This window comes from Pygoscelis adeliae, unplaced genomic scaffold (assembly GCF_000699105.1).
Source record: "Pygoscelis adeliae isolate BGI_AS28 unplaced genomic scaffold, ASM69910v1 Scaffold16, whole genome shotgun sequence".
NCBI classification, from domain to species: Eukaryota; Metazoa; Chordata; class Aves; order Sphenisciformes; family Spheniscidae; genus Pygoscelis; species Pygoscelis adeliae.
The window spans coordinates 7,304,235-7,315,234 of NW_008825162.1; the positions used below are offsets into that span (position 1 = coordinate 7,304,235).

At 45.3% G+C, this 11,000-nt stretch overlaps 1 long non-coding RNA gene across 1 annotated transcript; it reads left to right on the forward strand.

Annotated features, from left to right (window-relative positions):
• Positions 1–317: 317 nt before the first annotated feature.
• LOC103920869 lies at positions 318–8,471 on the forward strand. Its single transcript, XR_663823.1, has 3 exons — positions 318–399; positions 6,222–6,290; positions 8,211–8,471. It is a non-coding gene; the product is annotated as an uncharacterized LOC103920869 (long non-coding RNA).
• Positions 8,472–11,000: the final 2,529 nt, after the last annotated feature.

The following is an 11,000-nucleotide window of genomic DNA, read 5'->3' on the forward strand; positions in this document are numbered from 1 at the left end:
TGATGAGAAAAGAATGGCAGGGAGGCAGAAGCACACGCCATGATGTGGTTTTAAGAATGCCAGTTAGAAAAGAGTGCAGATCGCTACAAATATTCAAGCAATTATTTTCAAATCATGTTCCTCCCCCTATATCTTCTGCCCTGTTCTCTAATGGCTGCCACTATACGGCAGCAGAGTCTATAAAGGTAAGAGCATGCCAGAAGAAAAAGAGAAAAAAAACCAGGCATACGGAGTCTAAGAATTATACGTTAATCAGGTACTGTAAGTACTGATTTTTCTCCATCTTTGGCTTGTAAAAAATGGCTTGTCTTGTAGGGAGGCAATGGAAAGAGGAAACTTCTGCGGAGCCTATGAAAGTTGACCTCGCATGTGAAGCAGCAGACGTTTCAAATAAGGATGGTATGTTGTTCTAATATTTTAATTGTCCTGAAGTGCTTATGTAGCATGCCCTTCTGGGGTTTGTTTGTACGCTTCCCCCAAAAATAGGAGTTATATTTATAATCTCTTCAACTGAGTCTTCTTGAGAGTTTACGCAATATCTACTGTCTTGGAAGTCTGGTGGAAGTACCTTTCAGTGTCATACCCCTGCTTTTGTAGTTGACTGGGTTTGTGTGTTCGATTGGTACGTCCAATCCGCTTGGCTTTAAACTAAACAATATTTTAGGCCCACCGTAATTTTGGCTTGGATATTGAATTGGCCAAGATGTGTGTGGTCTCACACAGGAGTCAGAAGATATTTCTGAAAATTTCTGTGCTAGTGCCCGACTCCACCGTGGGACAAGTGTTGGCTGTATAACCACTCCGAACTCGTATGTTGGCCTCCTCCTACCTCGGAGCTGATTTCCCTTCCTCCTCCTCCTCCTTCAGAGTCCATGCATAGCTCAGTCTGGTAGCAGATGGAAGTCCTCTCCCTAGGATGTTTGCTATTGATAAAACTATTACAATTTGGTGACCCAACAGCAGTTCTAGTCAGGTTTGTGGACATTATCAACCTGCATCTCCTGACTTGGAAATGAAATTTTTTTGACATTGACCTCAGTGAGCAGATGACCCAGCTGTCTGGCAAAGTCCCGGCAAGGCCTGAGTACCAGGACACTGCTCGGGCTCTGCAGTGCGTAACGTATTCGTAAACAAAAAAATCTGTCCATCTAGGCTCTTCCTGTGTGTAAAGAAATAATAGATGGGATCAGTGTCCTGGTGCTTAGGTTTTGGTGAGGCAGACCCTTTATCACTCCTCTAGATCGGCTCTTATAGCTTACCAGTGCTATGTAACGGGTTTTCTTGGTTTTTACACAAAGGGTCCTCCATACTGCTCCAAACGGCAGTGGGTTTGGAATTGGGGTTCCAGTCCTTGTTTTATTATCGTGGACTCCTCTCTGTAGCGAAGGCGGATTTTTAACTCCTCCTCTAACCTCTTCAGCATTGACACAATATAAATTCAAGGCATACTTTTTTACATCTCGAAGACAAAACAATTATATTCTTCTTGATATTAGTTACACAAAGAATCTAATGCTGATTTCCTTTCTCTGATGTCAGATCGTGCTGCAGCATTTGAATCAGTGGCTGATTTAGGTACTGGCCTGTAGGGAGGTTTTTGCAAGCACAGGAAAATAAAACGTGCATAATGGATTTTCTTTTTTAAAAAATACTAGAGATTATGCTATTACTAGTATGTGTGCAGAATAAAGCCAAACCAGCCTTCTCTCCTCATCCTCTGAACAAACGAACCAAAAAGTCATAGTCACATTAAAATATTTGAATTTCAAATCCCTGCAATGGTCTGGGCTACTTAGTGAAAACAAATCCAAATTTACTAAAAGAATATCTTAAGGGATTTCTCAATGGAAAGAAAAGGAATTGTACAGCTCTTATAGCGTGTGCTGTAGCACAGCACAGCTGGGTCAGCTGACAGCTTCTGAAATGACAATCATGATAGGTTTCTTTGTTTCAAATCTCGCTTATCTTGTAAGGTCTTCTACATTTAACTCATCTTGTAACTTCCTTCTCTCTGAACTTTCTAAGTTATATGCAAGGACAGGAAAAGGGTGTTTGCTAAAGCTGCAGAAAAATACTCTGCTGTTCAGGGAAGTCTTCGTTTCTCTACAGCTTCAGTTGCTATTGGGATCATGTTACAGGGTGGTTTTTCTTGTGGACGTCTATTACAAAAATCAACGTGTTTACAAAAATCAGAACAGAGGAAGGATCACACTTCCCATACTCTGTTTCATCTGAAGGTTAAGTTTTGCTGAAAAAAAGCCCTAAAATTTTTAAATATACTGGGTACTAGTTGAGATTAAAAAAAAAAACCAAAAAGGTTCCCTTTGACAATAATATTTATGTAAATTGCCTATTTTTTCTCTGGTCCCCTTCCTTCTGCCCCAGGAGAGCTCATCACTTCACAGCTGAAAGCACAAGCATATATCACCAGGTGCCCCTCGGCAGCCCGGCTCTTGTGGTTTAATTTCATGTACCATGTCACAGCGAAAAGTGCTTTAGAAATGCAGAGAGTTTAGACAGCTTAGGTGGATCTCGATATTGGTTCATCTAGTGGGCAGGGCCATAATAGTGATATATTTCAGAAATTACTATTATTTGAAAGCTGGGCGTGATTCTCCATCAGGAAAGCTGTCAGAGGGTGCGTGTGTAAGCCTGAAGGAGGGGGCGTGTATACAGAGATACAGATTGCTGCTGGCAATCTCTGTTGGCCACCAGAGCGAAGACCCCTGGATATTAAACTTTTCGTACCCAGGACAGATTTGCTGATTAATATTTTTTAATGATGACAAACCCCACCTTTGGTGATCGGTTTCCTAGATGGTGTTTCCCTGCCAGCAGCCTTTTTCTATTCTTTTTTTTTTTCTTTCTTTCTTTTTTTTTTTTTTATGCCGCTGAAGCTTTAAAGATTACTAAGGTAGATGTTAGTTTCCAGCTGGTATTAGGCGGATCAAATTCTTCACTCCTTTCATACTGGGGTTACTCACTCACCTTTTTTATTTCAAGCCTGTGGAAAGCTGCATCCTCATTTGCTGACACAATAGGAGAAAAGAGAAAGACGAAGGCAGTGTCAAACCTGAAATTTCCCATTTTTTTTATAAGCTTGTGCAGGGTGATGAATGCGACAGCAGCAGCCTGACCTTCACGTGATTCACCAAAGCAATATAAAAGGAAGAGCTCAACAGCTAACACCCTCGTGCTTTTTATGGTGTTGACGTAATATCCAAGAAACAAGTAACTACCAAGTAAACAGGTGCACATGTTTCATCACCGCACAGCGGGTTGAATTCAAAATAGATGGTTATCTTTCTAGGCAGTCTGGAGTATAGCTGAAGGTGCTATAGCCAAGTTATGTAGATGCACGGGGAAAACATTGTGTAGGAAGTGGCTGAAGAAATAGGTTATGTTTGCAAGTAAGAGTCTGACTGAGCTCCTATTTAAATCACGACGGTACTATTTTGGTGTCATCTGCCATCCAGGTCTACAGCATAATATCCTGGGGTGGAGAAATGCGCTCTCTCTTGCAGACAACCCTAAACTTGGTTTTCCAGTCCCCTGTTTGCCTGTCTTCTCTACTTAGATGCTATGCTGTGACTCTTGGCTACCTGACCTTTAAGCACATAGCTTTCTCGCAGGGGAGAGGCGGGATGCCTTGCTCCCGATGCACATCCACCAGGTCAGCAGCAACTGCAGTGCTTTGACGGATGTGAACTACGTGCTGGGTTATTTCTTCTCCTCTTGCGGGGAACTTGGTTGCTTTTGCAGGGAAATCCTTCCATGGTCATAATTTGAGAGCTGCTAAGCAGCTCAGAGATTGAGAGAGGAGGTGCAGACGGGTCCTCCCCAACGGGCCAAAATTTAAGGGAAAACGCACAGGGAGAGTGCAGAGGAATGTCCGTTGACACAGAAATGTCAATTTCTGGCATAAAAAGCCCCACAGGAAGCTGCAGAAGGAGGAGCAGGTAAAACTGAATTTAGGACATGTGCAGCCTCCCTGAACTTCAAGTGCTTCACGGAGCTGCTGGCTGTTCTAGCGTCTTACGGTAGGTGCAAAGAGACCGCTAACGTAAGTTAGCAGTTTAACACCTCCAAAAACATTGTTTAGTGGGGAGAAGGCCAGTTTTGGCTTGCGGTGCGATCAGATGTAGCATGCCCAGGGCTAACGGTGTCGTTCTGACACTGACTCGTGCTGGGAGGCAGCGAGGACTGTGAGTCACATCCCCGCCGTACCCGGTGGCAGCTCTTCCATCTGCTCTTGCAGTAGGTGCTTTGCTGACGTGTTATTTTCTGGCTAAATATAGAGGACTGTGTAGGTGGCCTCGTAGTGACATCTGTTGTTGGGGTTCACCCAGTGGTCTGCAGATCCTTCAGTTAGATCCTCCTGTCCCTACCACCGTTAATGCAAAGAGCCGAGCTTAGTCACAAACACATAGGAAAAAGCTAATAGCGAAACCTGCCGGTGCCTTAGCGCTTGCGAGCCACCTCCCCGCTGCGGCGTGCACGGCAGATGCTTTTAGCGCCAGTGATGCAGGATGCCTGGCTGCCATTTCCACGGCAAAACAGTGGGACTGGGTGATTCCTCTTGCTTCCTCGCCAGTGGGGGCTCCAGGTCCCAGGCCTTCGCCGGGGCTCCCCCATGCTTTCGCATTGCCCTTAAAGCATTCCCGGGCAGTTTGCAATTTGCGCCCCTCTATGTGACGTTCTATCAGGCACGATGGGGGTCGACTGCTCGTAGCCATAAAAAAAGGAAGGGGAAGGAGGCGTACTCATCTGGGATGCTGACAGAGCCTAATCACAGGTTTCAAATCAAGCTCTATTTTGCAGGGTATCTCTGTAAAATGTGAGTGAAGCCTTATGGTATTTTCAGAAAACCCAGCCAGTGAAACTGGCCGGCATAATGAGGCTGAGAAAGGCTGCTGTCGTCAGTGTGTGGCAGCCTTCCCTTAATGATTTTTTATTAAGCATCCTGTCTTTGCTATGCAAATGTGGGTAAAGAACACAACATCGCTAAATGCGATGTGCATCAGAGCTCCGTAATCAGGAGCGGATACTTTCCTTATTATTCATTGCATACATCCAGGAAGCCATTACAGTATCTGTTCTGCATATGGATGATGAATAATTTACAAATAATTCATCAAAACCCTAACAGGTGTATTGACATGATATTAACTCAGAAAGAGATCATACTGCCTGGCTGAAAGTAGCATAGCTATTGATTTGTCGCTTTTTTCCCCTCCCCTCTCCCATCTTCCCTTAGTTTCCAAATCTCCCATTCAGGTTTGAGGCTTTTCCCCGTCACCAACGTCAAATGACTCGTAATCTGCAGTTGATACCGCAACATAAAGCAAGGTTAAAGAAAGAAGAAAGGTCTTAATATAGATGGCTTCATTCAAATTCATTGCAGAACAAATACTAAATACTAATCTTAAAAATGCACATGCTGAAGTAACCCTTTTATGCTCAGCCAAATAGGACCAATCACGCCTGCCATAGTTTAGATGCTATTTTTGATAAAGGTCACACTGAACTGAGTTTAAGACTTCTATTTAAATTATTTCTTATTTTTTTGTAATTTTAAACGAAAAAATTAAGATTGGTTTTGTAAATGGATAGTACACGAGCGAACTAGTATGTGTAGGAGTATAGTGACGTGGCCCCCGAATCTTCTCCCAGGCTCCAGCAATTTGCAGTTCAAGGACACCCAGAGGCAGCAGCAGCATCTCTGTGACTGGAGATGGATCCGTGTTCAGCCCGCAGCTCAGCCCCGGGTCCTGCCGGGGACTTTGTCAGAAGCCTGCGAATGTTCGAATCGCGGGGTCGAGACCACTTAGTCTGGCGAAACTCTGAATCATCCTTTGGAGATACTATATCTCTGCCTGTGGCCTACAGAGACGGAGGAGGGTCACAGTGGTCTTGAGCTGGGCACCTCGGTTGGGAGCCAAAGTCAAACTGGATGGATGTGGACCAAAGGGAAAAATCTAGATCCAGAGGCTTGCATTTCTAGCGATGCTGAAGCCTACACCCTGGCGGGACTGCTCGTTGGGGTTTCCGTGTAAGCGCAGGTTAGGACGGCTGGCCTAAGAGACCTTTTTGCGGATTTACGGTGTAGAATTTTTAATGCAATGAATGTCCCCTTTGGGTTAGAAGCGGTTATTACTCGATGTGATAAACTTAACGAGTATCATGAATAGAATTTGCTGACTGACTCGTTTTGTTTTCAGCTGAAATGAATAGTCAAGTTGAAAGTATAAATGATCCTATGGAAACAGAGCAGGAAGCTTAAGTAACAGGTGAGACCTTTATGGCTATTTTTTCCCCCCATTTTCCATTCACTTTCTATTTGAAAACTTCCTTTAAAAATGACCTTAATTAAAGTTAGAATTTACCAAGAAAAAAAAAAAGGAAGACAGAATGCAAAGGAAAAGAAATTGTCTAATACGGCCCATATTACACCAAAAAATGAAAATATCCAGTAGACTTGATTTGTCAAGTAAATATTATAGTAGCAGTCTGCAACTGTAATGGATTTAGACAGTGCACGGTCTTAGATCATCAGAAGGCAAGACAGCACCAAGATAAGGAATGGAAGAGTAACCGAGTGAACAATTTTTGGCATTGCTTAGGAAGATGACAGGCAATTTATACCGGTTGGAACCGAGCTCAGTTCTGTACGATCTGTATTCTGGGAACAACAGGTTCACGTCACAAGGGGTTTATTGCCCTTGGCTCTCCGATGCCTAACGTCACTTGTAGCGATACCACTGAAAAACGAGGCAAAGTCAGCGAGCTGCCTTCTGGAGCTCTGCCGCCTTTTGGAGCTTTTTATAGCTTTATATGCTAAATGATAGTGCTACGGCAGGAGCGTGCAATGGTTGTTGCCACAGAGTTTGTCATAAACAGCCTCACCCCTGGATAAAAATGAATAATTTGGTAGGAAGACAGAAGTCTGAGCCTTATCCTCAATTACAAGAAGCAGTTGCCATTTCTCCCTGAAACGTAGTTTTTAAGTGTTAATGCACACCGCTTCCTTTGGCGTAGGGTTATCGTGAGATGCCAATATCATATACAGCAAGATGCATTACTTATGCTTGTAATGGGATTTCATGTAGCTCAAGACCAAATACAGCGGCTTTACAACAGCGGCAGCTGTATCACAGAGATTTAAAATACAAGGTGTTATTACTGAGCATAGCCCTTTGTCCTTGTCAGCAGATAGACGATGGGCTGCTGTACTGCTGGAGTGAGAAACGGGCCCGATGGGGTCCCTGGTAAAAAGTACTGAAGCAAAACTAGAAGGCACCCCGCCATTAAAATACGGCTTCCGCAACTCTTCCTTCCCCCTCCCTTAGCTTCTGGTTGTATGTTCTGTCCAATCAAAAAAGGAAGAGGAACTAATGAAATCCTCACTGTTAAAAATACATGGAAAGGTTAATACCCTTCCTCAGTTTAAAAAAATATATCTGACGCTTATTACTGCTTTCACACGGCCTGTAGGAAGTCTGTGTTTCATGCTGCATTTTCCCATGGAAGTGAATATCTGTGAATGTTTTGGGCTGGAGTTGCTTTAGGAAGGCAGAGTTCACAGGAATAATACCACAATTAGCAATCAATTAATATATCTCTTCAATTCCACTGCAAGACCTGGCTCTGCCGGCACCTTTCTGAAGGAAAGGGGCCTGAGCCGGGGCACACCATGTCTTGCCCAGCATTTTAATGGCACGCACAGGATTAGAAGCAGACATCGAATCCTTCGCAGCTCTCTATCGAAGTCCTCCCAACCCTGTTGCCGCTGTTTTAATTGCAAGGAGCGGGTCGCGGGGGAGGATTGATCAGCCTGTTAAACTTCAAAGGTCTCGCTAGGCTCTTTCAGAGCCGAGGAGATCCCTTTGCTTACTATGTTTAGTATTTTAATGTGTTGTTTTTAACGTATGTCCTGTGGTCTAGCACCAAAGCACCCACCAGAGCCAGGGGTCTCTGATATCAAGCTAGGTAGCACGGTGCTATGGAAAACCAAGAAACCCTAATGAGCACAGTCGATTTGCTATAGAGATAATGGCTGTTATATATAAACTGTGTCACACATATATGTGCTGCGCGTGTGACGGAAAGAGAAACTGTAGGCATCTGTGCTAGAAAGAAGAGACCTGGGTTCTGTGCAGACCTTTGAAATATTTTTTTTTTCTTCTTTTCTCTCCCCCGCTGCGGCGAAGGAAGGATGCAGGAGAGGAGAGACCCAAGGAAACCCAACGGGCAGGCGCTGACATCCTACGGCATCGTTCTTGGCAGAAAAGAGCACGCAGAGATGCTCCGCGGGCTGGGAGGGAGGGAGCTTTGGGGAAATGACTCTTTGCTTTAATTTCTCTTTGTTCTTCATTGCATTTCGTTCTGTAAGCCTGTTGGAAAGAAACATAACTTCCCAGTTCTAACAATGTTTTGCAATTATCCCTGCAATTACAGCAGTTTCTTCTGAACCGTGAGTCCCTGTCTTATATTGGGTCTCTTTTGCTCCTGCATCATATCATCAGTAGCCTGTTTCCAGGCCCACCCCTTTTCTAGCATCTTTATCTTCTTTCCCGGTTATGGTAGTGTCTGCAGGCAACCTGTGGGAGCCAGCTTATTCTCCTCCTCCCCACCCCCCCTTTTTCTTAAAACTGTTCCCTAGGATATAAATGGAGATTTGCTTCAAGAACATGAACTGCCACAAAGGATTATAATCTGCACACGCTGATAAACAAACACCTTCCTTGTGCTAGGGATTTGAAAGACTAGATGCTCCAAAATCTCAGAAATATTGATAGAGACAGCCCTGCACGTTGCCCGCCTCCAGGCTTGACAATCAGCAGCTCCTGCTGGCACCCGCCAGCAGGTCACCGTGTCCGAACGCCAGCTGCTAGAAGAGGTGCTGCCTGGATTCCCTTGAGTGCATGCTGGAAGCAGAGTTTGCACATTAACTCTATCATCCCGATGCCTCGGGATCGCCCGTGGCTCTGCCCTTCGCCTTTCTCTCTGGCGTGGGAAAGCTAAACCGTGACCAGCCTACGCTGTGTCATGCCCCTCTGTGGGTCCTACGTGTGAATAGTGTGCATGGCCTCAAACAGCCAGCGCCCCAAATCAGTCCTGCTCTTTTCTGGTTAGCTCTGTGCACCTCAAAAGCAGTGCCGTAAGTATGACCTTCGGGTGCAGGTAGGCAACAGATAATTCCTCGCGCCTGCGAGTGACGGAGGATAACAGGCGCTCTGCATTCAAGGCATCTTTAAATACAGCTCCCGGCTTTAACAACCTCACACCGTATCTTGTGTGAGCCCTCATTATACTTTCTACTGCATATGCATGGTTTCTTTTTTTTTTTAAATTTTTAAAAAAAAGCAATTAACAGTTATTTGGATAAGAATGTCTCACCATATGTCAATTGTTCTGCCAGCAAATGCTGTGCTGAAATTTTTAGAAAAGGAACAAAAGGGTTTCACATACATTTCCCAACCGTGCTGTCACCGAAACCGATAGACAATACACTCGATGGAAGAGCATTCAACCTGTGTCCAGGGTGTCATGTGCTGCAAACTGTATTTTAAAATGCCGCTGATAATAATTTGATCATTTTAAGGAAAGTAATTGATTCTGTTCTTCCCCTCCCCCTCTCCCCCCCTCCCAACGTGCACGAATCCCAAAATAGTTATTTACTAGCTGGCCAAAAAAAAAGAGAAGGCTGGCCAAAAAAAAAGGAGAAGGAAAAAACAAGGTGAGATGAATCTCTATCCTCCTGTGATCTGGGTTTATCCCAGCTAGAGTAGGTTTGGTGATAAATCGTCTGCTGGTGTAACAGCGAGTCAAATGTGGCCCTAACGCACCTAGCACTGGCTACGGTGGTTGATGGCTGCCGTCAGCTGCAGGTTAATTCAAAAGGGTGTCAGGACAAACAAGGAAAAGAAAGGAAAACAAGAAAAGCCCCGGATTTCACCTGGAAAGTACGGCCCCTAGAAAGGCAGACCCCTACCTCCCTATGTGCGGCTCCAGCACGTTTGCTTGTGGTAGGATCAGAAGAGTATTTCCGTGTGCCCGCTCCTGTGGTGTTTTAACCCAGGTGACACTAGCGCCGGAGAAGATCTTGAGGAACTTCTTTGTCATCCGTTTCTCCCGGAGATCGGTGGATGCATAACTCTGAATTGGATCAACTGTGGAAGGAGTAAACGCACTGACGTAAGCCTATGAATTGGGTTTATAATATTGCTAAGTTTACCCAAATTTGCTAGATATCGCTCCTCTGGCCCTTGTTCTCCTCAGAGCACTCTTGAAGGGACTCCTTTTTCCCTTCGAGGTGTCTCTGCCGCTTTTCTTTCCCATCCCTGGGGTCATGCTTGACGGAACGTGTCTTTTGGGACGTGGATTTTTTTTTTCCTGCTGTTCCTTCACCTTGTTTCCAGCCGACTGCAGTTTTGCAGTAGGAGGCCTTGCAGGTAGTACCTCTGCGTGGTGCGCATCCCGTATGTTTCTCTGTGGTTTCCGTACCGGGTGATTTTGATTGAAACAGCCTGTCATAACAGGTGGGGGAGGAGTGGATAAATACCTCGGGAGGAAGGGGAATAAACACATTAGGTGTCTCTCCTCTCAATTCCCCTTTTGTGCGGTCGCTGTGAAAAGACCAGGATTGAAGGGCTCCCTCCATCTAGGTACGTGAGGGAACCGGCCCCACAGGGCTGGGAATGAACTCGGCGAGCTCAACTTTGAGCTGTACGAAATGTCGAGGAGATCCGAGGCGGCCAGGTCCTCAGCTGGGGTGAACTGAGCTCCGCAGAGCTGTGATAACTTCAGCCAGTCTAGTCCCCTGAATGTAGCTCTGCTCTTGTTTCTGTCGTGCTCGCCCATGGGCAACGTTAACGGAGCTGTAGGCTGCCATTATCCGCCTATCGGATGTCACTCTCGCCATTGCCAGCCTCGGTTTTAGCGAGGGAGCCAAAGGGAGAGCCCCGCGGGAGGCTGGCTGCTGAGGGGTGACGGTTCAG